Genomic DNA, 14,380 nt, shown 5'->3' on the forward strand with positions numbered 1-14,380 from the left:
TACAAACATTAACTTTACACTAACTTGTTGGACACAGTTATGCTTGATTACCTACAAGACAGTTACCTCAACCTCTCCGATTCAGTTAAATTTGATTACATATCTTACACTTACCTCAACTTATAGAACACGGTCAGGTCTGATTAGTTACGAGATACTTACGGCAACTTGTTGGCCTTTTATTGTCACCATTTGCAAACATTTTATCTGAAGGTATTGCAAATCTGATAGACAGAGCATGATTCCTTCTTGCGGTTTTACTATCACCTCTGACCATGTTGGAGTTGGGAGCTGCTGGTATTCGCTCGTTATCCAACTTCGAAGGCAGCTCTTTTCTTTCCGTCGACTCCACATCTAGTAAAAACATGGACTATTACTAAATGCGGAAAGCCATAGTTAGACAACTCCGATACAATGTCATAGTAGCAGCAGACAAACATGACCCTTACTATATAAACAGAGGAGAACTTGATGCGGTTTCGAATGAGAAAATCATACAGCTGACTTAGTTATATGTTGACAGTAAAATTAGGAAAAAACGGGGATGAGCTAGAAACACATATGCTAAAGAACTATCATGCAGTAGATATACAGTACAACTAGTAGTAGATGTACAGTAAAACTAGTGATATATATACAATAAAACTAGTGATAGATATACAATAAAACTAGTGATAGATATACAGTAGAACCAGTGATATATATACGGTAGAACTAGTGAGAGATATACAGTAGAACTAGTGATGGATATATGATAGGTGTCATACGATAGGTTCTCTGTTTCCATAGCATTGTACTAAACTTGTATGTAACCTCTTGCAGCATACCAGACTTCTGCTGAATCTTGAGCATCAAACCCCAGTTCTACACCTCCAATTATAACAACATTCAATCTTAGCGACTTCTTGCCTTTTCACATTGTGCTAAATACACAAACAAAGCATTGAAGATATAAGAATGTATTTGACTAGAAATTTATATGATATAATGAAAACAATTGCTTGTTAATACTTCTGTTTCGCACAAAAATACTACATTATTATTTTATTGAAACGTTAAGCAATGGTCGATAACTTTTTATTAATGCTGTTTTTAAACCCCATAGACGTGTCATTTCAGATCATTTTTGTCACGAGGTGATACCGGAGGTACCTTTACATCTGTTGTTCATATATTCTTATCAAGACAGACAACAGTCCAATGATATCCTTTGACTATCATTGCAGTTCTATGTCAATAAGTTGTACAAACCAAGTGAAAAAGTAACTAGGCATAATGTATAGAACAATCATATCTTCCTCTTCCTCTATAGATTCTGTTTCAAAGAATTCACACGCATCATGCCAACTGTCATCTTCTATCATTGAAGACATCGTAGTTGGCAAAGCAGGGCAATTAATACATAGATTCACACACATCAATGTCGCAGCTAGCCTAAAAATAGCATTTAGCATTGTTGGATGTAAAGAGCAGGGCTCACTACAGAACGTCATGAGAACCTTGATGGGTGTGCTAAAGTGAAGACAACCCTTGAGTTTTTGCATGAGCAAAACTAATTGGTGTGAACACGCTTACAATTTTTAAGAATAGTTTTATGGGCAGGCAAGAAGTAGATGTATAGGATGTTGGAGTAGCTATAAGCAGTACTCGTATTAATATCAGAGGCTAAACCTATAACTAACTTAGAGTAATATACTAGTTAATTAAGGTCAAGGTTATCTGCTGATTCAGCCTTCACATGTAGTCTGCCTATTATGGAAATGTAACCGACTCTGGTGAAGATGTTGACAAAGGTGGTACACTATTAAAATGTTTGCAGTTATTAAAAATGGTCAAGAAACAAATAACTCTACCTGTATCTGAAGTCTATGCATCTCAGACTCAGTAGTAAGAATATGCAGCATAACTTATTCTAACTTACAACAATCCTAAATTTAATTACTTTTTGTTATTCTATCATCTAGAATTTTATACTTTTACATTTACTTTTACTTGACGAAGATGTATTGGTTAATAAAAACATCCGGCAGCGTATGTTAAATTAGTTCGTAAGTTTGTATGTCATGAGAAAGTATTTGCTTAAATCCTTTCGCTGTATGCCCAAAAATTTGTATGTAGATGTTTGACTGTATTAAGGATTTCACTGCATCTGTCTAGCTAACAGTATCCTCAACTTCAGGCAGCTAACAATGCACCAAACCTCAACCCAATCTACCCCAACACGGAGACCAGGCAGAATAAGTCTCTTCAATGTTTACCTTCTTGAGATATCTGTAAGCCATCAGACATCCAAATAATAAATAGCTACAGGCGTCACTTCTGATTGGAGCAGACACTGTACTAGACATTAAGGTAATGGTTGGAGAAAAGGCTAGTAAGAATAGCTTGGGAAACACTTTGGGGCAGATTATCAGCTTGACTTGTCTACAAATATCATGAACCACGTCTGTTCAAATGAGTATGTTGACGCTGCAAAGCATAGACATCTGCTTACAAAAGTGTATGATACAAACCCTATGCAATGTCATCAACAAACATGATCAGTATTATAGAGTCACCATAGCAACTGCTGAATCTTGGTCTTTGCAATGCTTACGTTTACCGGCTGTTTCAGCTATTTCTAACACCTCTGTATCTCATTTTCCACAGTTTATTGTCCATATCTATACATAGGACAACAAAATCCATACCTATGAAAAGACAATTCATACTTATGAACATCCGGTCTGCAAATATGAACATCCTATCTGCAAATATGAACAGAATATTTGTACATATGGACAGGATATCTGTACATATGAGCAGCATACTATACATATGAACAACTTATCTGTACATATGAACGGCACACATATACATATGAACAACATGTATGTGCATAAAAAATCATACATGTACACAATAATAGCCTATCTAACCATTAGAACAATGCATCTGAACATACTAACAGGATGTCTGTATATTCGGACAGGAAATATGTACATATAAACATCATATCTTCACTATAACTTCACTGTAAACCTCATACAACTGGTTCAAATTATTACAAGGCCTCATACCATTCTTCAACTCTATCATTCAGATCAAGTTGCTCTTTGGCTTCAAGTGTTCATCTTTAATCAAAGCAGCTTGGAATACTGCTTCTACCTGATGTAACTGTAACAGACCACAGGCTACAGCTGTACTTGTAACATAATAATAACTGATAATAATAAAATGATATCTTAGCCTTTGATTCACTTATCCTTGCGGTTGCTTACCCAACAAAAAAATTATAAAAAAATATAAATATGTATTCTTTTTCCCGTAACTAAAGGTGTTGATAGATTTGGATAAATTAAATACTTTGTCATTCACCACCTCGTACTTTATTAGCATTATGCGAGGGAAACGCATCGCGACCAGAGCGAGTGCCAGTGTGACGGCCAAGTGACAGGCCGAGCCAGGCCTCCCTCTCTTGCCCGGAGGCTGGGCCGACGATAAAGCAGGAGTAACGTGGGTCACGTAGCCACCAAAAATACGGCGGGAAGCGAAACCGCAAGTAGGCGGAGCCAACAAGAAAGAAGCAGGTAAAACAACCGACGCGATGAAGAAGCAGGTAGAGCAGCGCAGCTCCCTGCGTACAAGAGACACCATCCTTATACTGTGTAATATTTTTGTATGCATGACATTGTTATACTAATACAACTATATTTATTATGTAAATATGCATTGTATGCTCAGATAACAACTCGGTCTTCGTGATTACTCGGCTTGTGGGAAACCGTGAAAGTGACACGGTAAAATCCACTACACTGGTGGTAGCGGTGGGATGTGTTTAATTTAAGAACTCCAGCAGTTGATGATTGAAACATCGAAAATAACTGCTAAGGAAGGAAGTGTTTGAGAGAAACTGCTACACTAGTGTCTAACAAAGGTGGATGTAAATGCTTTTGTTTTCACTTGTTAACTTGTAGCGATCCCATTTTAAACATGAAATTCCGTCCTAATACCTACACTAGTGCCCGGGTAGTCCAGGGTGCTGTGAGACTGTCAGGTATTCCAATAAAGTGCAGAGAACAAGTGTGTGCACATTTATACCAAATTTTTAGAAGACAGATTATGGCATTTGAAAGCGTGAAGAGCTGTTGAGCCACATGTGAGGAGTTCAAATCCTGTAGGCTGCAATGTTTTTTTCACAACCTGTCACCGTGGTTGCGGGGAGACGGACACGGCTCTTATCTTAGTAAAATAGATTACTATCTATATTAATATAGTATCTAGTATTATATTAACAAACTCCACTTCATTGATTGTGTGTCTGTTGGTCTGCACAAACACCATGCGTTTCCTCGTTTTCCACACTCGAAAGCACATAGATTATGATTATGAAGTTTGACTGATTTCAGCCAAACTTTGTATGTATATGCTCCGTGCCTTCCGATATATTACAAGTATATTTAGTCTCATACCTCTGAGTCATTGCTAGTGATCCAGTCATTAAGTGCCCATCTAAGACTTTATTTTTTCTCTTGTTTACTTAAATACTTTTGGAAACAGTTCACTACTCACCTGACTGGTTATCTGAAGGAATGATATCATGCCTCTTTACCGCCTGTGTTGCCTTTTCAGGGCTGCTATAGAGAACCTGTAGAAAGATGTCACCATGAGTGTCAACCATAGTAACATAAGTCATCATCAGAGTATTTGGCTAAGCACCTGTGTCTGATATTTAGCTCCCTACTAATATATACAGTTCATCTTTACCTTATCTATAAAAGTATTGTCTGTTGTCTGTCTGTTCACTTTTTCTCACAACCCAATCTTTATTCTTTGATTATTGTTTTGACTATTATTTATTCAACTCTCTTTTTCATCACCTCCTCTCCGCCTCTCTCCCGCTCCCCCTCTCTCCCGCTCCCTCTCTCTCTTTAGCTCCCTCTTTCTCCATCCCCTTCCCGCTCCTCTCCCGCTTACTGTCTCGGTCTCCATCCCACTCGTTCTCTCTCCCTCTTTTCCTTCCTCTCCTTTCCACTCTCTGTCTCCCGTTTCTCTCTACCTTTCCGTCCTTCTCTCATTTCCTCTCTCCCGTACACTCTCTCTCCCACACACTCTCTCTCTCTCTCTTCATCTCTCTCTCCCACACTCTCTCTCTCTCTCTCTCTCTCTCTCTCTCTCTGCCACACTTTCTCCCTCAACTGTTTATTTATAGAAAACTAAGCCCTATCATAGGAAAGACAATTACAAGATTGGAAAAGGAAAGACAATTGCAGCTAGAGCATAGAGTGTATAGTGTGACCACAGTGTAAAAAGACTACTGAATGAAAACTCTCCTGACGGTCGGCTACCTCATTACAAAGTCTTGGAAATTTTGTAAGACATAATAGTAGTTACAGCTATGAACCACTCTTCACTATTGGTTAGCTTTACTGTAAAACCTCAAACAATTGGTTCAAATTATTACAAGACCTCATATCATTAGTAAACTCTATCACTTGGATCAAGTTGTTCTTTAGCTTCAAGTGTTCATCTTTAGTCACAGCAGCTTGGAATGCTGCTTCTACCTGATGTCATTGTAACAGACCACAGGCTAAAGCTGTACTTGTAACATAATAATAACTGATAATAATAATAAAATGATAATATAGCATAGCCTTTGATTCACTTGTCCCCAATGTTCTTTCCCAACAATTAGTGTTTTACTATAACACACTGTAGGACATTATATTTCTTGTAAAAGTATTTTGGTGTAGGTAATTCACTTGTTTTGACATTTAGTGTCCTGTTTTGTCTTGTTTGTCTTAAGAAAAAAATAATAAAAATTTCAATGAATACAATATATTTATTTTTTTCTCCGTCATTAAACCTTGTTAATTATACCACAACCAAACACGAGCGACGCGAATGTTTGGGAGCTCAATGATAAATGCATATACGCAGACAACTCCCGAAATATTATCCGTCCTCGGCCGTTATCAAACCCTTGTATCATAAAAAACACCAAAAATGTTAACCATTTTTGTGTAAGGTCGCTCAAGTATAATAATTAATAATGATACAAAACACGTGTAAACATATTTAAATATGTTACCAAGTTTTTGAACAGTTTCTGCAATATCCTAAAACTAACCCATCTGATCGGATTATACATAGACAGATGAATTTGGCTTAAACTCGCGATAAAAACTTGACGAGCGTTTTTTACTCAAAATTAAGACCGGCCAATGAAACGCTGATAAGGCCGTGCAACAAAGAGTAGAACCATGAAGTCGTGCGCATTTCACAAAAAAGGCGTGCACATTTCACCAGTCTATGGCATTGTCCAATTGCCGAAGGTTTCTGTAATCAACGTAGAAGTACTGAAAAGTAATCGTTTTTTTTGCCAATTCTACCGGACTCTGAAATTTTGGACACTTATAATGAGTACTTCGATATTCCAATTGATGTCCAAAGCAGTGAAAGTAAAGAAAATGACGATGATATTTTTTTAACGATTCTTATAAGATTATTACAATATTTAATTATAAGAATAATTATTCAGTTTTATCGGATTATTATAAGATTTAATTATAAGAATATCCTTTAGAATTTAGAAGATCAAAGTAAGCCTATAGTGACCGATGGTGTGCAATATGTTACTGTTATTATTTTTCAAAAGATTTTGTTGATGATACTGCGGCTGTAGTCAATATTGCGGTACTGCTAAGCCGTTTTTAATGTCTGCAAAATTAAGAAATAGGCCTACATTTTCTTCTAGATATACATCTATTTCTATAGTTCAAGAGAGATCAAGTTTATAGAGATCAAGTAGGCATGCAGCCACAGAGTACAAGTAGGCATGCAGCCATAGAGATCAAGTAAGCATGCAGCCATAGAGATCAAGTAGGCATGCAGCCATAGAGATCAAGTAGGCATGCAGGCATAGAGATCAAGTATGCATGCAGCCATAGAGATCAAGTAGGCATGCAGCCATAGAGATCAAGTAGGCATGCAGACATAGAGATCAAATAGGCATGCAGCCATCGAGATCAAGTAGGCATGCAGCCATAGAGATCAAGTAGGCATGCAGCCATAGAGATCAAGTAGGCATGCAGCCATAGAGATGAAGTAGGCATGCAGCCATGGAGATCAAGCAGGTAAAATCTGTTTAGATTTTTGAATTCAGCGTAATTTTATAGATATATAGATGAATATCACAACTTCTTGCTATTGCTTGCTATGAGCAATGATATACAGCCTCCCCCCCCAAGCCTGTGTATATTACACAGCGGCTTCCCATTTTACTTCTAATATTGCATTTCTCCCATTGCAGGGGAGAGATATAAACATAACATTTTCCTTTCATTATTCCTGTTTGTTGTACATAATAACACCCAGTACATTACAGCTACCATTGCAGTTCTCCTATTGCACTGCAGTGCCATTCGACTGCTAATATTGCATTTCTCAACCGGCAGTACCCTTTCTTTTTCAATTATCACTTTGGTAGTGGGCTGCATGACGGGATTCTCTAGTATATAAATTAAATTTTTTTTGAAATATAACAAAATATGAATACAAATTATTCTTGCCTTAACTAGAGCTGTTAAAATAATCGGTTAATTTAAATCCTTAGCCAATCCCCACAAACTATTTTATTAGGTTTACTCTATTCACTAGGTTGTGCAATCTGCTCTTTTTTAGACTGTTCAAAAGTGGTATTCAAACAAAATTATTCGAAACCTAAAGCAACCAACTAGGCTTACAATGATGAAGCAATGTTTCTTTTTTATGGTACTTGGGATTCTCCAATTCCAATCAATTTAGTTTGGGCTGTCATCGCACAATTAAACTTATGCTTATGTACAGTTGAGCCTAAACTTTTGTATAGTTATATTTATACACATAGATGCCAGTTGAAAAAATATCAGTACATTTTAACTACCTGCCCTCATAACTTGTGATAGTGTTGTTCATAGTTGGTTCGGAATGGAAAACGCTATCTATCTATCTATCTCTGTAAAATATCTCAAGTGGCCGCTAGGCCTGTAGAAATAAAATGGTGCATTAGGCATAAAAATAAGATCACAAATAAGCATAGACTTATTTATCTAAGTCTGAAGGATAAAAGTATAAGATCGCTTGGTCTAGTTATAAGAGAATCAGATGTTAAAATTTCATCGCACGGTTAAAAAAAAGAGTGTTTCATTGCACTTGTATTGATTGTGTGTCTGATATTGGAGCCTCGAGTAAAATAGGATGAGTTCTTAATTACAAATCTATTAAAATCGACCATTAGGTCTTGGCTTAAAATTTTTTGCAGTGTGCTTTCGTCCTTGATGCGTCTTCTCTCTGCAAGTGTTTGCCATCCCATTTTCACCATTTCTGATGATATACTATCAAATTTTCTTAAATTGTTGGCCCACCTAAAAGCTTTTCGGTTAATGGATTCTAAATCTTGTATACTATAATCAAAATGTGGACTCCAGATTTCCGAAGCGTACTCTAGCAGTGGACGACACACACTATAGTACCGGAAAGTGTGTATAGTATAGGAAAACGCGTGGCTAATATTTAGAGGTTTCAACGCGGCCGCCAGCGCATTTATCATAAAAAGCTCAAATGGAGTCGCTTATAATAGTTTATTTGTTGATAACTCGTTCGAAAAAATAATACAGGACTTACACATGTATTGGATGATCATTATAATAGACCATTTTCTTTGGGTACTTTTTCAGAACATAAACGTAACTCTCACTAGAGAACTGTCACCTCCCCCCCCCTTCTACAGGTATACGGCAGACAATGCTACTGATCGAATAATGTGACTCAAAACCAATCGGAAATTTTATTACCTAACTGCTTTGAACATGTCATTCACGATTCATAAATGACGGCTAATTAAACGCAGCAGCAAGCAATTATAACTGAAGTTCCTTCTAAAAGTTTCCAGAGTAGCAAATTTGATTTTGCGGTGGTATGACACGTCGCGTTAGGCTAACCTATCGAACTAAGGTTATATCACGGCGAGCGCATTATGTTTTATCATTGCGTTTCACGCTCTGGCTACGCGCAAGCCAAATATGTCTCAAGAAGAATCTACACATGTTGTCTGTGAGACTGTACATGTATGTGTTTGATCAATTATGTAACCAATTTTCAATAATTACGAACGTTCAACAATGTATTTTACCTGCCGTTTTATACTATTTTGGCATTATTTTTTGCTATCGGGTCAACGTAAGTTGGTCAGATCTCTTATTATCGTCATCATTATAATTAGATTTTCCACCACTTGGCCAGCGCGTAAGTGTGGGAGAACATAAGATATTGGTAATTAAAAAGAGCTGTTTTTACTAAGAGCTTGTTTTAATATCTTCACTGTAGTTCTATTGCGTTTGGCGATTCAGTGGCTAATTGTATATTCGAAGAATTGCAGTTTCACTCAAAGTTTATTAGTGTTAACTCGCGCCAAGAATGACAGCCGATGTCGTGGACAAAAATACGTAGCACAATATAAGCAAGGAAGACAACATTTAGAGTAAAGCCAGCCTAGCTCCACAAAATAACTTATGTTTTGCATAAATATCTACGTCTGAAATGGTTGAAGTAGTGCAAACGTTTTACCTGTTTGCACGAGTTGGCTACTTGGTGCTTCCAAGTTTTTATAATATGAAAATGTATATGGTAGTTTCACAAGTATTGGCTATGGTTTCATGAGCATAGGTGGTACATGAGAAAAAAGAAATTAAAAACGGGCTCATATCGCTAGCAATACATGCATTGTGTATGGTGGTGGTAAGAAGCAACAGAGAAGTCTGTAGTTCAAACATCACAACATCTCATTTACTTTTCGATTACACCCAACAGAAATTAGACATCACATAACCTAGAAACAGGAAGGTTTAGCACTCAAAACATCCAATAGTACGCAACTTTTATAAATCGATGTCTTGCAGAAATGTAAGTCCATTGCAGATCTTCATACACTAAAATTTAATTTATAGATGTAGCGGCTGCAGTGAAAAAATATGTTCACGATGAACATATTATTTTAACCATTTAACCTTGCTGTGGTATGGGCGCAAATGTGTTTGGGCAACTGCATTCATTAAGGCATCGATGCTTCATGTGTTTGTAATCAGCCCAGTTGAGAGGTTAAGGTTTCTTAACATAATATTTTACAGTAGCTGCTAAAAGTCGAATTTTGATATATTACAGGCTACAGTAGGCTTCAGTTTAGGCCCGCTATCACTTGTCAAAAATATGTGTACAGTTGGAAACGTCAATATAATGGTGCGATGTTTTTGTAATATTCCTTTCTCTCTTTCTTCTCACTGCCTCCTGTTATAAAAATACTGGGTATTTTCATAGCAGCTTCCTTGTGCTTTCTCTTCTGCAATAAGATGTGAGCAAAGTGCCTTAATTTAATAGCTAAATTCTAGTTTTACTAGTTTAGAGGCAATAATAAGTTATAAAAAATTATTATTTTGTTTTTGTGAACTAAACAAAAAAACATGATGATTAATCAAACCTAATTTATGCAAAAACTTGAATAGCTGATTGAGGCGTTAGTGTTAAAGGCATACTTGCAACGAAATTTACATTACAGTTATTTGGTATCAAAATATTCACCACTTCTTACTCTGCTGTGTTGTAGGTACAAAATATGTCGAGATGTGATTACAAGCTCTTAAAATCCCAAAAACCAACAGTTAATCGCCGCCATCATGAACCCGCCGTAGCTACAAATATTGGGTATTTTAAAGCAGTTTTTTGTGCTTTCTCTTCTGCAATAATGTAGGAGACATAATAGGAGAGAATAACGGAAAGTTCCTTAATTCGATGGCCGAGTTCCAATTTGAATAGTCGCACATGTTGTATCTGTAAGTAGAAACAGACTAATTGTAACCAACAAACATTTAAGTTATAAAAAATAAATGAAAGATTAAAAATATTCTAAACTGTCAAGACCTTTCACTTTTTCATTCCACTCTCATCATCGGTCATTGTACTCCTGGTATTTTTTGTAAAAGTGTGATCTAATCATTTAGGCTATACTTTGGTCAGTTCTTAGTCTTCCTTCAAAAATGGCCAAAAGGAAAATCATGACGCTGAGACATTGCCTGACATGTGAGAACTGTTTTGGGTGTCTAAACTGTAGCCTTTGTGTAACGTATTAAACTCATATAATACTAAGTGAATGCCCTTTACATTACCATTACCTTACATTACAATTGAAATTGCAATGCCTACACTATATTACCTAACACATTACTTTTACACTATATTAGGGTTGCGCGATAGCTCGTTAGTCGATTTCGATAGTCAATAGATGTCTTTCTCGATATGAATTTGTTGCCTATTTTTAGCCTATCGAAATATCCGAAACAAATATCTCGTTATCGAATAATAAAAAATAATATAACTCGATAGTTATCGCCTTCGAATAGCTCGAACAGGTGATTAACTCGAACGGATCTGTTTGGTCCGTTCCCACGCAATGATAAATTGCTTTAGATAACTCGACCTCAACTTGGTTAACTCGAACAGCTTTTTGCCCAACGGCCACTACGACGGTTGTTATCGCTATAGAATATCACTTTATTTCAAGCCATAGAGTCAAACCTCAACTTTTAGTAGTTCTTAGACGTCGTTATTACCATCATCGGCAAAATATTTTCGATAACGACTTTTCTAAAGGTTTGCAAAAATCAAATTTTGCCAATCATCTGATTAGCGATGGGCCTCCAAAAGCTAAGAAAAGTGAGCTAACCTTCGAATAAACTTAAAGAAAAATCGGCAAATTTGATCTTGGTTAAAACAGTCCCCTGTATATCATTCCTGGGGGCTGTATATCATTGGTTAAAACGCTCAAAAAAAGATGTCTTTTTTTCTGAGCATTTCAACAGCGATCAAGTTTGGTTTCTTTCATCTGAAAACGTCCTGGCAATCACAAGACGTCAAACAACAAACCAATCTCAAGTGATAGAAAGGTCTCGATACTTTCTGATGAAGTTTTTTTTAAACTTCACACTAGAAGCTTTTTAATTTGCAACAAGCCATCTATGCGTTTGATTGATATATAGTTTGTACATTTATCGACTAATAAATACATGGACTTGTGACAGTGTTCTGATAAATTGAACGCTCTGATAACTCCATTGGCTTTTCCTATTCCTTCCCACAGTCCTCGATCTCTTCAGGCACGATAATTCGATAGTTTTACCAGCTGCCAAGTCACTTGATAACTATCGGTGAACTCTGTCTGCTCATTGATAATTTGATACTATCACTATCGGTGGGACAACTCCAATGATAGTCAATAACACCTTTTCAAACAACAAATGCCATCCCCACGCTATACTACCTACAACTGTTTATAAGTTGCTTTTGTTACTCCTGCTACGCCGTGCATTCTTCTGGTGAGGCTGAGAGCCCAGCATGAGATGTAATGTCGTAATGCATATTATAACCAAGGTAATTAATATCTTCACTATTATTGATTGCTGTAATGAGTTGAAGGCATAATCTAATGGGTAAGCTCGTGCCTCTAAAACTGGAAGTGCCAAGATCCAATCCTCTGTGAAGCGTATTTTTGTCACTAAAATCTGATCTCTATCACTGGACATGCCGACTCCCACATTAATATATTTTAGCCAAATGCCTGGCAGAGTCGTACGAGGGATAAACAACAACACAATGAATTTGAGTAACATACTTGGTAAGCTAGCGAAAGTAAACTTATATTTACTAAAACAATGACCGCGTTTGCAGACGGCTAAATAATAGTTATGTCTTGCGTAACTATAATCAACTGTGTAGTTAATGACTCCACGAGCTTCAAGCTTGATTATTTTAACCAATGCAATAAAAATTCTAGCAGCCATTGAAAGTTTTGCTATCATAGTGTAGTGGATTATATTGCTGGCCTGCCGACAGGGAGGTTCTGAGATCAAATCATCCGCGAGGTAGATTTTTGATTCCTAATTTTTAAACGCAATAACTGGACTGACCACAAACATTGAGATTCATATATATATATGGATATACACTTTTGCAGAACTATGATCAAGTACATTTCATCCAAGTCCTTCAGCTAGCTCTACCATCATAAGCTCATTAATATACTCCTGAATATATTATGAATGAGTCAGTTATGTTAGTTTCCAACACATTCACAACACCCAAACACTAGTTTCCATTTCAGTCAGTGCTTTTGTTATTCCCTATTTATTGGAATGACGTCATTCCAATAAGCCAAAACTTTCCTCACGCTATTTGCAGTGTACATGCAGTCACAACCAGCCAAGATATATGTTCATTAATTGTATGCAAGCTTTAATATGAAAATGATTCTTTTGAAACCTCAAGTTGAGCTGGAGGTTTTGGGCGATGTCAAAACACTTGTCAAACAGTATTTATATGTTCTTTAGTAGTTGTGGCTTTGCTGTCTCATTCTTCACTCATCAGTTTTAATCTTGACTGTGAGTTTTCGTGCTCTTAAAGTCTGATGAGATAAAAGGAGAGACATATCAGTTTATTTTCTTGTCTCAGATTTCGATTGCTTCCTATTATTCAGTTGTCTTCTCTTTATCATCTATTTAGTCAGTTTACCCTATTCTATTTTTAGACTATCAACACAATAGTCCATGACTGTGGTGTTAAGTCACATGACATAAGCAACATGTCATCTTATTTGCGTTTGTACTCCTATTTTCAAATTTAAAATTTTGAACTTTTCATTCATTTGAAGCATCTACATACAGCTGCACCCGATGTTTACATTCTCAGTGCTGCTGCTTGATGCTGCCAGCCATATTTTAAAATTGGAGCAAACCATGAACTGATGACTATGTTTACTCTGACTGCCACTGTTACAGTGTATTTTTTATAAATTTCTCATAGTTCAAGGCTATTCTGTCCCTTTAGTTGCTTACAGTCTCCAATATGACAGCTGGCATCAAAAGGTTCTTGATATTATACTGTTTTTACATTCAGGAGTTATGTGCTCCTCAATGTTCAAATAATCTGATTGTTCAGCCTCATTAACTAGCAGATGGAATAGAACAATTATGGTGCAACAATATGTATCATAAATTAGGGATACTTGATTATCTATCACATAGACCTGCACATGTCTGTAAATTGGGAGTTACACTCTCCATATGCATATTGCTCTAATGATTAGAAAATGATCAATTAGTGACACTAATAAGAGCATCTGTCACGTTCATCAACCATGAATCTTCTACAACAAGCATTTCATTATCAGAGCAGTTATGCCTTACCTATTTAGAGAGATTTCATGTCATTACTAATATTTTTTTTTAAAGAGATATTCCCTTATTCACCATCCAAAAGACTTGCTTATCTCAGCTCATCATGTACCCTGATCATCACAACTACATGTAGCTACCGT

General features: G+C 36.5%; 1 protein-coding gene and 1 pseudogene across 1 annotated transcript in view; one reads left to right on the top strand and one right to left on the bottom strand.

The window, feature by feature from the left end:
- LOC137401803 (galectin-4-like) overlaps positions 1–5,057 on the bottom strand; it is a 31,739-nt pseudogene extending 26,682 nt beyond the window's left edge.
- Positions 1–14,380, top strand: part of LOC137401912 (nestin-like) — a 1,051,237-nt gene that overhangs the window by 657,117 nt on the left and 379,740 nt on the right. The window lies entirely within an intron of this gene.

This window comes from Watersipora subatra, chromosome 8, assembly GCF_963576615.1.
Source record: "Watersipora subatra chromosome 8, tzWatSuba1.1, whole genome shotgun sequence".
Classification (NCBI taxonomy): domain Eukaryota; kingdom Metazoa; phylum Bryozoa; class Gymnolaemata; order Cheilostomatida; family Watersiporidae; genus Watersipora; species Watersipora subatra.